Here is a 12,740-nt window from a genome sequence, read left to right on the forward strand (position 1 = left end):
TAAGATAAGGCCCAAGTAAGGAGAAACCAGAATCATCCTATAATGGAATACAGACAAGCAACAAGAGATTGGGCTGTTCAGTCGTTGAAGTTAGCCTTTTTGTGTTGACAAAATACTGTGTACATTAGCACCAGTGTGCTTTGGTTAATAAGCTTCGAGATAGTGTATAATTGGAGCCTGGCTTTTTGCTTCGCACAGTGTTGACATAGATGCTTGAGGATATTCCAGGGGCAACAACCACAATGACAATGAATGTTGTCATCACTCAATGGTTAAACTGAGCAAAAACCAGAACTAAATCATTTCCTTAAGAATAGTTTGAAGGGGCACTCCACTGACTTTACCTACTACAGTACTCGCTATTGAAAATTTCAGCTTTCTTATAGTAAAGCTTATAGTAAGTAGCTGTACCTTAAAAAGAGAGAATATCCTCCATAGTTCTTTTATGACATAATTCTTTCCAACTTTGGCTTTAATCACTGTACCGTACGCAAAAATGTACGCCACAAAGTCATCTCTGTCCTACGGTTATTACAGACAGAAGCCAGTCACAGACGTTTAACTGGCCTCTTCTGTCAATGGGATATTGTACATTTTAAAGGCTAAAAATTCATTGTATTAATTATTTTTTAATTACCTTTAACGTCTGGACAAATTGAATTAACTGCACCTCTTAAGTCAAGTCATGTTCTAGTGCTTGAATGAGGTTTTCTTACTTCTGGAGCAGAACCGGAAGGAATTAAAAGAGAGGATGAGCCTAACAAAAATCACTATTCATTTTCATTTTGGGAAGTGTAGGATCGTTTGGAGATTGACCTATGCTAGGTGCTAAAAGTCAAGATATAACAAGATATAACCTCTTCTTCTGCTTATGGAAACATGATACCAAATCAGCGGAGTGTCCCTTTCAGCCATTTAAGATATCCGTAAAATGTAGGGAGGCCCTTGTCAGTGGATTTTGCTGTAAACCACACAGGCAGATTTTGTATGTTTTATAACAAATTACTTTCTAATAGAACTTAACTGACTTGTACTTGCTTGAGATTCAGTGTTCAGTGTACCTACTGAGCGTTCATGCTCAGTCTGTAGCCATTCAGCCTTCACAATAGTAGTCATGCTTGATTATGTGCTACTGCCACAGTATGTTGTCTCCTGTTCCTGAAAGAAGTGCACACACACACACACACACACACACACACACACACACACACACACACACACACACACACAAAACAAAGCCTGCAAAACAGGCTTCTTGCTCTGTCCAATATGTCACAGCCCATGGCAGTATGAACTGTTCCACCCACACACCATTGCTTCTATTTACAAAATTGCCCTTGTTTGCTTTGCCTCAATCATCCATTAGTTTGGAATGAGCTGAGATGTTCTTATTGCTGTTAACTGAATCTGCCTCTGACTTATGTATCTGCATAGACAGCATTTGTCATCTATGAAATGACTGTCAGTTGCATGTTATGAAGTGCCTATGCTTACAGTAAATCACAGAGCCATTTAGCACAATGCTGAGTTCCACATCAGCCTCTGAGTCCCTTTATCTAAAATTCCTTGGACAAATAAACATATTTTGGATGGGAAAATGGCACATTATGCTCCTCTTAAGGCGGCAGGGTTAAATAGCAGTGCTTTTTCCTTTCTGGTGATCTCAGATATCCAGGAAAAACAATGAAGGTGAAGGTGGGGGGTCAGTGTGGAAGTCAGCAGTTTACTGATACTCTTGACTTGAAAATTGACTGTAGGTTTTGAAATAACCTGTTTAATGTGCTGCATAACAGTGAGGTGAAGCATCCTATGTAGTTCAGCGGTAATGCAGAGTGGAGAAGAGTGAAAGTAATTCCCAGTGTTCACCGGACAAGTCTGCATCGTTCTGGGTAATTACACAGCTTGATTCTCAATTTCACTATTTTGATGCCCCAGAAGCTTATGTTTCTAATGTTCTATGTTCTAATTCTCTGTGAATTTATATAAATGCCTGTACTGATTGGAAATTGACTTGATGAGATTCATTTGTTACAGATCTTGTCTGAAATACTGTTAAACTAGAGTTCATAAGTAGTGAGCAAGACAGAGAAGGAGGAGAGAGAGATGGAAAAAGGTAGACAGGGAGGGAGGGTTTTTTGGCTCTGAAATCTCTTTATCTTTGTTCTCTTTGGAGTTTGGTGAAGAATAAAACTGTATCACAGGCAACATTTGGTAAGAAAATGTGTGATCCTCACAGGTGAATTTAGTATTTAACATATTTTTCCGTTTAAGCTATCAGACATCTTATTTGACTAAGTACAGCCACAAAACATGTGTTACTACATACAAATGAGCTGAAAACACATGTGTGCTTGCAGGAAATGTGTCCACTGAAACTAAAACATATGGTTTATAATTTCAGTGAACCTGCAACAGCCCTGACTGAGCTGCACCACAGCTGCGCCATAGCTGTATTGCTGTATTGTAGACAGGCAGCTGTGATGCAGCCGGATTCAGCGGGAACGTAATTCATAAAGCAGCCTATATTCCATGTTGTATCTGCAGACTTTGCTAGGCCTCCATTAGGGGGCATTTAACTGGCATATGAGTGAATGAACAAATGAGCGAGTGAGTGAAGGATCCAGAGGGGAGCCACATCTGAAAAAAGACTGGAATGCAGTACAATAAAGATGATCGTGAATTACAACACTGCCAAAAGTACCTGTTTTTTGTGTGCATCATAACTGAACATAAATAAAACCGGAAGCTAATTTCATGTTATTTTGGAGATGTAATTGGGTCACAGCAGAAGCCTGATGTAATTTCAGTCAGTGCTTATCCATGGGGAACCATCTGCCAGCCCCGAGGCTTTTTACATCAACCTCTGTCTCTCATAATAGGTCAAATGGTGCAGAGATGAAAATCTCCAGTTATACTCAGAGTCAAGGGCATATCCTGCACATTCAACCATCCACAGGGCTTTGAAGGTCAAGTTCAAGGTACATACAGTATATTATGATAATGAGGTCTACACTGTGAGAATGGAAAACAGTGATTTAATTTGCCTTGACAGTTAAACTGTGTCCTGGTTCTCTCTTGCTCTTAACCTTGTCTGCGTGCTGGCAGAGTGCTGTCTGCTTCAGCTCAGTCTACGAAAAAGGTTGGCCTGCCCCTCATGTTGAGCATGCTTAAGGTGGCACAGGGCACCGTTTACAGCATTCAGTATGCATGAGGGTGTGTGAGTGCCTCCTGCTAACATCTCTCTGGCATTTACATCTTGCTGCAAGTTCTGCATAAGTGAATATTTCACACCAATCCAGATTTCAATGGCGTGAGTGCCAGAGAACTTAATTATACCATTTTATGAAGACAATCGCAGTCAAATATTGAAACAAATTTTTTATTGGTCAGAACTACTCAAATTCATATCATATAAGTTAACAGATAAGGTTACAGGTAAAAAAGGTAAAACAACAACAATAACAATAATAATAATTGATGACACTGAAAACAGCCTTATAGTAACAAACTTTGCACAAACATCATTCTACAAAGTCATTACAAGAATATTTTCTTGAGTAGAGTACATGTCATCATTTTATGCAAGTCTAACATTTTGTATGTCAATATGGTCATTTTTCTAAATTCTAATTTATTTCACAGTGCACTCGATATCATACTTTCTCCATGCATGAGCGGGCAGACGACCACAAAACTCACTCTTCCTTATACTGACAGACAAAAACAACATGATGAAAAGTGGCTTCGATGCATCGACCAGTTTTGGTCTGGTGTTGACGAACAGCTGATGTTGTCTCACTCAAACTTAAAGGCAGCTGCATTGCATACCTTTGTGCTAGCCTGTCAATGGCGGCTTCAAAATCTGCAGGCTTCCCTTTGTGACAGCTGTGGGCCCTGGACAAGAGAGGGATTACAAGAGCAGCAGGAGTCCCAAGAGTTCTTCTAAAGGACTGCTTTAGGAGAACTCTTGGGACTCAAGCTTGTCAGTGCTCCTGCTGAATGGCATCGATACAGAGCTAAGCATGTAAACTCATACCTGATCGCTAAGAAAGTGCCAAAGAAAAATAACACACAGCACCACCACAAGCTGAGTGTGATTATTGTTGACGAAACTTTGACTGATCTCAGTGTGGCAGATCTCAGAGTTCAAAGCCCAATCCATAGCATGGTGTAAAACTAATAAATCATATGCTGAATGTCATTGCTTTACTGAAGGTTATTGCTGTTTTATTTGCTGTTTTAATATGCAAATCACAGTTAACAGTTTTGTCTGTGTGGCACTGTTTGATGACTATAAATGGAGTCCCTTTCTTTGTGAGCAAATGATTTATTGTTTCCCATTTTTCCGCCACAGTGTTTGTAATACATCATTTAAATGGCAGAACGTTAAAATCAATTCTCATTTTTATCTGAAGAGTTTCTCAATTATAGGCTGTGTAACAAGCACTGAAGTCCACCTGACTGGGCTCTGATCAGCAGTCACACAGGGAAGAGAGGAAAACTGATGAATCATAATTCAGCGGATGATTTTCAAGTAAAAACAGTCAATGATGTTTTTAACCTTTGCATACCGTTCATATTTTATACCTTCACAGTACCTTTTTTCTTGCTCACTACGTCACAGAACCTCACAGTATTCTTGGTCCTTGACCTGGAACAAAAATTCCCTCATAGTAAATGTCTATACCAAATTTTAAAGCACAGATCTAGCACAGAATGTCTAAATAGCCTATGTCACATTATTAAATGTACAATTAATCCTCAATAAATATTTCAGAGAGCAGGGAGAGTGTATTTTTTTTTAAGTTTCACAGCGCTCATTTCTGGAGAAAAACATCTACTATTACACAGTATCATGTCTGTGTAATAGTGTGTATCAGAGACACAGATATTTTGTTTTCTTTTATCCTGTAGTACAAAATAATTTCCCGTAAAGCAGCTTCATCTCCTACAAATGCCATAATGTAGCCAGGCTGTAATTCACTGGAAACCTTTGCAGTGTTACAAGTGATATGCTGCTGTTTGTAGCCTGGTGTACTGTTTGTACCATGGTCTGGGTGAATACTCAACTCTGATTGGCTGCAGGGTGTCAATTAATTCCTTACAATGGACACCTATTAAATATTTGAAGTCAAACTGTCTTGTCACTGGCTGCAAAATCCTCTACACTGAAGTAGTAGTATTTCACATTAGTGACCATCTCACATCCCATTCACTGTTCCACTCTCTGTCATTGGACAGAGGGGTGAGCTAGCAGTACATATAGACTACTATTTGTTAGTGAAAATCTTGACATTGATTTGGGGACAATAGCATGGGTACATAGTTAGATAGTCTTGTTGTTAAACATACTGTCGAATTAAAAAACTTTGAACCTTACTGGCATAATGCTAGCTTTCTCGCTCAGAGGCAGAGCAGAGCAGAGTAGAAATCTATCTAAATATCTCTGTCTCATTGCCAAGTCACATCAGCGGTTCATCCTATTTACCGGAATAGTGAACAATGTTTCCATTACATTGGAACCTTATGTGATGTGAATGATTGTTCCAGGTATTAATCTTATTAATACCTTATCTTATCGTATTAATATATATATATGTGTGTGCGTGTGTGTAAATGTGTATGTGGTTGTGCATATATATTCCTTGGAGGTAAAAATAGGAAATATGACTCTCGATCAGAGGCCAGAGTCAGGAACGCAATGGTTCCTGCACAGCCCATAACTCACCAGATGAAAATGAGAATTGATTTTGATGTTCTGCCGTTTAATGGTGTGTTACAATCCTTACTTTTACTGTTGCCAGAGACATTTTTTAATTTCCTTTTTCAGCAACGTGACACTAATCAGAAACAATAAATCATTTACTCACAAACAACAACAAGATGAATATATCACTATATTTATTGTCATTAAACATTCCCCCCACTTTTTGTTTGACTGTACCATGCTTCAGTGTGCTTAAAACAAATAGGCAAAGGAAATGCCAATCAAGTAATGACACGTGCTGGTTTAATGGATAAGATGTGCAATGTGAATGGTATCTTTTGGGTAGATTATTACCAACTCTGCAGCTCCCTTGTTACAGTTCTTTGATTTGATATTACAGCCTATAAATGCCACGCATAACCACATATTTAACCAGTTTCTAATATTAATATTTTAGTTGTAAGAACAAACCAAGAAATTCCCATAAAACATTATCTGGTTTAAAAACAATTTATGGAGACATAGAGTCATGGAATCATACATCACCAAACCAAAGGCCTGTGTTTGACAACATGGACAACCAATTATTCCCCCCCCCCCCATAAAAAAATCGAATTTTGCTTTTGTTCACACAGGAGACAAAGCAAAACTATGACTTACATTACTCAGGCAAGTCTGACCACTGCATCATTTGTGTTTATTCACCCCAGACAGCCAGATTACCTTACTATACATTAACTGTAAGCTAGTGAGCAACGACAGGTTTGTGTCACCACTCACTGAAATCATTGCACACCAGAGACCTGCTTGTTTCCCTCTGGTGTCTTCTTTCTTCCCTGTCCTGTCTGTACATTCATGAAGCAAATTATACTGTATTTCCCCTCCAGTCAACGATTAACAGGGACAAGGAGAGACTAGTTGCAGTAAATCCAACTTTTTAATTCTAAAAGTTTAACAAAGTCTCCTTCTGAAATCTAAAATCTGAAATCTAAGTAAAACAAACATGAGATGCCTGTAATTTCAACTTCAATTTATGATTGTGTGATTATTTTCTTTTTGATACAAGCATTCACAAAAAGAGTTGGATACACACACTCTTTCATTCTCCTCTAGAATGCCATAATGTATAGACCTGCCAGATGTCTGGTTGTCTGAGAATACCTCTGTCTATAATGTGACTGACAAAACTACAGCAAGTCAGGAGTCTGGCTTCTGTTACCTCAAAAGTATCTGTCACATGCTTCCTTCTCCGGTGTGAAATTGTCCTCTAAATTCTCTACAGCAAATCACAGGGACCTCACTGAGAGCCCAAGATTCAACAGGAAGGGAGGGGTGAAGTGTAAACTCCCTGTGGGTCCTGGAGAGCAGAAAGTGCCTGAATAATTACACCGACATGGGTTCTCCAAAGCTCCAAAACAGCTAGGAACATGACTTCAAGCCAGGATGGGGTGGTAGGGTGAGGGTGGGGAGAAGAATGGATTATGTGGTTGAAGGGCCCTCAGGCTGAGGTGGAAAAATACCCAAAAATATCCTACTCAGTTATGTTGCTTTGCTGACATTTTACTAAACTAGAGGCTGAAGGGGTAAACATCTACTGCAGCAAACTCTGACATTTTGGAAAATACATTGGTTTGCCATTTCAGATCAATATCAATTTCTTGTCTGTGTGTTCAGTACTCAGATGTTGTCCAGGACGTGACTGACCTGGCTTTGAAAAGAGACTAAACGCAAACAGGAAACTGCATCAAATGTGAAACCAGAAGAGTGCAGCGTCAATATGGCAGAGATGATAATAAAAGCAAGGTTCATCTTGTGTCATGTCTAACTTCAGTGAACATATTGGCAATGGAATTAATCTGCAGATGTGAGATAAGACCAAACATTTCTAAGGATAAAAGCCATGAAAGTTCTTCCCACAGCATGTACAAATGAAAAAATATAACAAAAAAAAACAAAAAACAAAAAACAAAAACAAACTGTAGAATTTAAACCTTCACCTCACCAATTTACATGTCCTACCAGAACATGAATGAAAACTATGAAATACAGCAACACTCTACAGTGTGCACAGCAAGGTATATTGGGATAAATATAATAAAATGCAAAAAAGAAAACTTTTACTAATTGTTATCAGAAGCTTTTCAGAGTCTGAATTATCAAAAATAGATAGATAGATAGATACTTTATTGATCCCAAGGAAAATTCAAATTCAAAAATAACAAAACAGAAAGCTCTGACTTGTAAGTGTAAACAACACTTGGAAAGGCTTTATTCCGTGAAAGTCTCATTTTCACAGTCTGTCAGTCTGGTTAGAGAGTTAGCTTAATAATCTGCCAGCTGTTTTGCAGGGAGTGGTTTATTTTCCATCACAGAGCGTCAGTTAATCAGGCCAGGACCGCTGCAAAAACCATCCATTTTCACTGTCGCTCATTTCTCTGCAGCAGTCTGTCAAGTTCTTGGCAGACCATACACCACCAAGTTTGGATTGCAAATTGCATTCAGGGGTGACGCCATAAAAATTCCCATTTCCTCTCTCCTCATTTCCTCCCAGGCTTTATGCACACAAACACATGCACACATAGTGGCAGACTCACAGGGCCTAAGCCCCAAATGGTTTCATCACAGCCAGGACTCTTTTACCATTCATCACCACCACCACCACGCCGCATTTTTCACACACCGTAGCTGTATGGGAAATGGAGAAGGGAGAAGGGACTGCTATTTGTTAGAGGGGTGGAGATGTTGCAAAAATGGGCACCTGAGCACAGGTCAGGTTCATTATTTTGGCTTTGGGAAGGGACAACACGACTTTAGGACTCACTAAACTTGTGTTAGCATCTGCTAGCTTTCTCTCCTGTCCTTCTACCTCTGTGCTCCTCCTTTTGTGTGTGTCCTCTTTCATCGTCTGTCCTGTACCAGAGCTGGGCGTGTTCTCCCTCCCGTGCCTCCACCTGCACACCTCCACCTCCACGCACTCACCTATTAACTTCCAGTCCATCTCTGCCAGATCATTTGGTCACCCTTAGCAGTGACAACCTTTCAGGCTCTCTTCAGTGTTTCTGAGCTTTGTGAAGTCAGCTTTTTGCTCACTCCTGTTTTCTCTGCCTCGGGTCCATCTGCCTCCCTCATCCTTACCCTCGCTCACCTCTGTTCACCTGTTTGACTGGAGCTATTCCTGTTCATTAGACAACACACTCTTCAGATTCACCCTTTCAGCTGTAGTTAATCACTTTGTTTTTTTACTCTTCGGTGTCAGTCTGGTTTCCTGTTTTTTGCTCAGGTTATTTACTTAGGTGTTCTACTCTGCTGAGTCGCCCTTGTTTCCTGTTTGCCTATTGTTTTTTTGGTTAAATCACCTCAGCATCTAAGTTTCTGTTCAGAATAAGTACAGTTTTTTGTGTTGGTTATTATTCTTACCACAGACTTCACCCTATCACTGTTTGGATTGTATTAAACCATTGAACGTTGCCTTCTGGTGTCTTGAGTTTAGTGTCAGCTTCTGTTTTTGTACCTTTTGTAACACTTGGTATCTCAGTCAGGTCTGAAACATGTTTGATTTCTGTCCAAATCTTACAATAATGTCATTCAGGTCTTACTGAATGTATCCAGGATTTCTCAGAAACATCAGTACTGATGTTCTGTTTGTTGTCCACAGCAGGCTGTGCATCACAATAGCTGAACTGATAATTCTGTCTTTAGATTGAGGGAGTGATGTTCACAACTGCATCTTTGGTCTGGTGGTAATGTTTAGTGTTCTGCTTCACATCTACCCAGATCAGTTGTTTCACATGGATTCCAGGTTTATTCTGTGGAACTGCTTGTAATAAAGCAGCTCTTAGGCATGGACTTCAGTGATATCAGGACATTTTTATTTCATATCTGACTGAAGATTTTGCCATACTTAGGTTGGACACAGTTTGCGTGATGATGCAACTGAAGGAGTATTTGCATTTTGATTAAGAAATTAGCTATTTGTTTTCAGTGACAACTCTCATTCCCTTTCTGGTGTGTGCTTGTTGCATTGGCTCCAATAATACCTTTGGTGTGAATATAAAAAAAATATTTATGGTGGAGGGAGAGTCATGCTTTTCCCCTGAGACACTCAGGGAGGTGCATGGTATAATATTTATTGAGAGATGAGTGGAGTTTGGCTGGGAGAAAGAGGCAACTACTCAGAACTCTTGATATGGTCACTTTTATTCATATGGCACATGACCCCAGATTCACTGAAAGATTTCTAGGCTAAACCTCAGACCACCACTGACCCTCGAACTGACCCTAGTCTATTGACCAGCACAGATTTGCTGTTATTGATGGAGTTCTGGGTACTGAGGTGTTTTTAAGTTGCTGGCGCATCAGCAGATCTGCCACCTAAAATAGCCTCACTAGAATTCTCCTTTCAGTGTTCACAAACAAATAAAAAGCATCTATTTCCAGCAATATGCTGGCACAACAGTTCAGTAACATGTAAAGAGCTCTCACCTTCTCCTCACTTCTTTACATTTCACTTTGTCTTCAGGAGAAACACTGTCACTCTAAATTGCAGACGTCTGTGGCTTTTTGCTGGAAGACACATCCAGCAGCCCTTCCAGTATATACACTATATGGACAAAAGTAAATACAGACACCTGACCATTACACCAACAGGGACATTGCATTTTACACATAGATGGCTTTGCAGCTATAACAGCTTCCACTCTTCTGGGAAGGCTTTTCACAAGAATTTGAAGTGTTTCTCTGGGAATTTTTGCCCATTCATGCAGTAGAGCATTTGTGAGGTCAGACACTGATGTTGGATCAAAAGGCCTGGCTCACAATCTCTGTTCCAGTTCATCTGAAAAGTGTTGGAGTTGAGGTCAGGACTGTGCAGGCCAGTCAAGTTCTTCCACACCAAACTCATCCAACCATGTCTTTATGGAGCTTTGCTTTGTGCACTGGGACACAGTCATGCTGGAATAGAAAAGGGCCTTCAACAAACTGTTGCCACAAAGTTTAAGCATAGCATTGTCCAAAATGAACTGGTATGCTGAAACATTAAGATTTCCCTTCTTCTTAGCCCAACCCCTGAAAACCATCCCATACCACACCTGTATTCAGTAATATAGAGATGTGCCCAAATAGTGTTTATTTTAGCATGGAAGTCCATTTTTGACATTTTGTTCAAATGAGAGTCCTCTGTATAGATTTTTCTGAGCTTTCAACCACATTACATGTGGCTTCAGTAGGGTCATGTGATAACAGATGGTTGTCTAGAGATGAGATGGTAAACTCTTTTGGTTCAGAAATACACTTTAGAATCTGATATGTCCTTTATGTTAGAATTATGGGTTATTTCAGTGTCTCTTTAGCTGCCATTGTCGCAGGAGACAGGCTGTGGAGGGACTATTTCCACAGACCTTCTGCTGACATAGGAGGAGCAATGTTAAGTGTCTTTGGGGGAATGATGCATTTACATCTTTTTGAAATCTCTACAAGTTGATCAGATTTTAGTGCTTTTTGGGTGCATTTACACATAGACCCAAGAAGCATGGGGTGGCAAATTGCAAATGGAGTGACAGCGACATTAGTATTCTCTTTCTGAAGAATATACAGTTTGTGCATTAGTCACTCATTTTAGCTTTACATCTAAATGCTCCAAATATGTTCACCATCTACTCTCTAACTTCGTCTACTGAAAAGAGATCTCTGCTGTGTCTGGGCATTATGTTGATGAGAGTAGTGAGGATGAACCAAATATGTTAAAGACTGCAACTGCTAAAAAGACTGGAAGAGTCCTTCAAAGACCTAAATAAAGGATTTCAACAAAAATACTGCAAAGAAACTGACTTAGATGTCAGCTGATGTGTGTGGGTTTTCTGTTTAGCGTCAATAAGAAATGGATGTTCTCTCTGTGCAGTTTGAGGGGATTAATTGAATGCCAGCAGACAGAGCAACCCAAAGTCAGCAGTCTGATCTTAGAGGTTTCCACAGCTCTTGATATTTTACCAATTCACTGAGGATAATTCCTGCTTTCATCTCTAAGTCTACCCCGTTGACATTCTTAGCCTGCGGGGAGAAAGCTTCACGGCAGGAATTCCACCTGCTCCATCATTAACACACACACACACACACACACACACACAGAGAGAGAGAGGGGGAACTAATAACCACTGCAACACCTCATATGGAATATCGTCATGTGGAATATTGTTGAGATATATCAGCTCAGGCATCTGATGGAGACCAACTAACTGCCCACTCTTCACTCACCCTTGTGAGCTTGTAGGAGAAGCTATGGTGGGTGATAGAATTGCAAAAAAGAATTTGCATTCTTGTTTTCTTGGGTACAAAAACTAAAGCTCCCATTTCTTAACACTTATAATTATGTCCGTATCATTTCTGGTATCATATGCTCTTATCATGCACACACTTAAGGACTCAGACAGACAGCTTTGCAGCTCTAACAGCTTCCACTCTTCTGGGAAGGCCACAAGATTTTGGAGTGTTTCTGTGGAAATTTCTGCCCGTTCATGCAGTAGAGCATTTGTGTGGTCGGGCACCGATGTTGGATCAAAAGGTCCGGCCCACAATGTCTGCTCCAGGTCGTATTGTCCAAAATGTCTTGGTATGCTGAAGCATTAACATTTGTCTTCACTGGAGTCCAACCCCTGAAAAACAGCCCCAAACCACGCCTGAATTCAATAATTAAGAGATGTGTCAGAATCCTTTTTTTCTATGTAGTGTATCTATCTTTCTCATTTCTTAGGTGTTCATTTTCACCTCTGACAGACACCCCGTTTTTGCTGTCTATCTCAGTTAGACTCAGCTTTTTAACGTTAGAGTTCTCTCTGGTTGATGATTTTTATTACTTCTGATTAGATTGATTTTGTCTTTTAAAAAGAGAAATGTAGGAATGTGATTTGTGAGATATGCCCCCCATATGTAAGTATTTTAGTCAGCCCAGGTTAAGTGGATGAGATGGTGAAGTGTTTCATAGACGGTTTAATTACCACCCCACTGAGGTTAATGATGACTGTAGTGGTTATCATCGTTC

Source organism: Scatophagus argus, chromosome 1 (assembly GCF_020382885.2).
Source record: "Scatophagus argus isolate fScaArg1 chromosome 1, fScaArg1.pri, whole genome shotgun sequence".
Taxonomy (NCBI): domain Eukaryota; kingdom Metazoa; phylum Chordata; class Actinopteri; family Scatophagidae; genus Scatophagus; species Scatophagus argus.